The sequence below is a fragment of the Anneissia japonica genome, unplaced genomic scaffold, assembly GCF_011630105.1.
Source record: "Anneissia japonica isolate Jap-2015-1 unplaced genomic scaffold, ASM1163010v1 scaffold831_len117347_cov185, whole genome shotgun sequence".
NCBI lineage: Eukaryota > Metazoa > Echinodermata > Crinoidea > Comatulida > Comatulidae > Anneissia > Anneissia japonica.
This window is the reverse complement of record NW_022719988.1, coordinates 62,891-64,669: the sequence shown is the minus strand read 5'-3', so window position 1 is coordinate 64,669 and position 1,779 is coordinate 62,891. Positions and strand designations below refer to the sequence as shown.

The following is a 1,779-nucleotide window of genomic DNA, read 5'->3' as shown; positions in this document are numbered from 1 at the left end:
TTTTAATAATTTAATTTTAAATAAATGGAGGAGGTACATGGAACACGCTGTGAAAATCTAAACAAAATATCTCATTACTGGGCTATCCATTGACTGGTTATACCATCGTTGGAATGGAATGTAATCCATTGAAAATAAAAGGCACTTTTAATCATGCCTCATCAGTCAAACGATCTTCACCATTACCATATGGACAACGGCGTCTACAAGTCTAGATAACGATGACAGTTGCCATCCCATGGTAAATCGCGAAAAAAGAAATCCACTCCGCCCCCATTAAATACGACTGTCAGCCTACATTTTATGTAATTAACATCTGATCTAATATATTACATACCTAGGCCTATGTGGTTGGCTACGGATAGCTAAGTGTAGAGTACGAAAAGCTAAAAAATTCATAATTGTAAAGGAAAATCATCCTAGAGCAATGCTGAAAAGCTACCGTCTCAATAGAACAAAAATTTCATGTGGGACCTTGCTATCATGTATCTAACGGCAACGTCCTCGTCATCAACCACACCACAGTGCGGCAACACGAAATGTGCTGTACATACACTCATCGCTACTGACCGATTTGAATGTGTGGTTTAATACACATAAAAGCAACTTGTAGCCTACATTTATTTTCTGTAGTATCTGATCTAGACTAGGGCCTATGCCTACACACACGTACGTACCCAGTCAGCATATTCGTCTTCGTCAGGCCAGCCTGCATTACAGTAGTACATTGACACGAAAATTGCTGCACAAATACACTCATCGCTACTAACTCTTTTGAATATTATGTGGTTTAATACATATAAAAGCAACTTGTAGCCTACATTTCCTGTTATCTGATATATTACACACACATACTACCCAGCCAGCCTATAGGCCTAGTTTGTCTTCCTCTAGCTCTAGGCCAGCCTGCATTACACTAGTGTACATTGTTTATCTCTCAGGGGAGAGACCACCCACCCTTGCAAGCACCACAAAACGGCTCATTCTTCGCTGCCAACTAGACTCGTGCAGACGCATTTATTAGCTGCAAAGCTTACCATTGGTTGATAAACACAATGTGGAATCAGGCGATTTGCAATCTGATCAATGACGAACACGCTTTCATAGGAAACCCACCGTAGTGTTAAGAAATATGATAAAAAAACATACTTTTCACATATTTCCCGACAATATTTTCGCAAAAACTCTTCATACTTTAAATTCCCCACGCCTTATCCATATTTTTGCAAGATCGGCCTAATCGCGTCACAAACGAAGGAAGAGATAGAAAAACAAATAACTTCAAAATTCGCTCAGAATCATCATATAAGCCCTCTCTCTCAGAGAGTGGGCTAAAAAAATACAATCAAGAAATATCTCTGGATGGTCTATGCTCTGACGACTTTCCAGTGGACTGGAGTAGTTTTCTTTCGCCCACTGTGGCTTCCAATGTAATGCTCCATAGCTACATAGGTGATTAGCATTTAGTGACTTTTTCTTTGCTCTTTGTATTTTTAGTTTATTGCATAATGATGTAAAGTAAACCACTAGACTACGAAGGCTTCATGGTTGAACAAGTCCAAATAACCGTCGGGAACATTGTATTACACAATGCTACGCCTCAAGAGGGCGTTCGGCCAGATAAATCTAGCAATACGGCTAGAAATACTGTTGTATATATTATATATGATATTGAAGGGAGTTAGCCGTTAACACTGTTGAATAAATATAATATAAATCATCAAAGGTACATATACAGTATTTAAACACTGTATATGTACCTTTGATGATTTATATATT

At 38.4% G+C, this 1,779-nt stretch overlaps 1 protein-coding gene across 4 annotated transcripts in view; it reads right to left on the bottom strand.

The window, feature by feature from the left end:
- The window catches only part of LOC117111142, a 26,005-nt gene that overhangs the window by 11,770 nt on the left and 12,456 nt on the right, over positions 1 to 1,779 (bottom strand). The window lies entirely within an intron of this gene.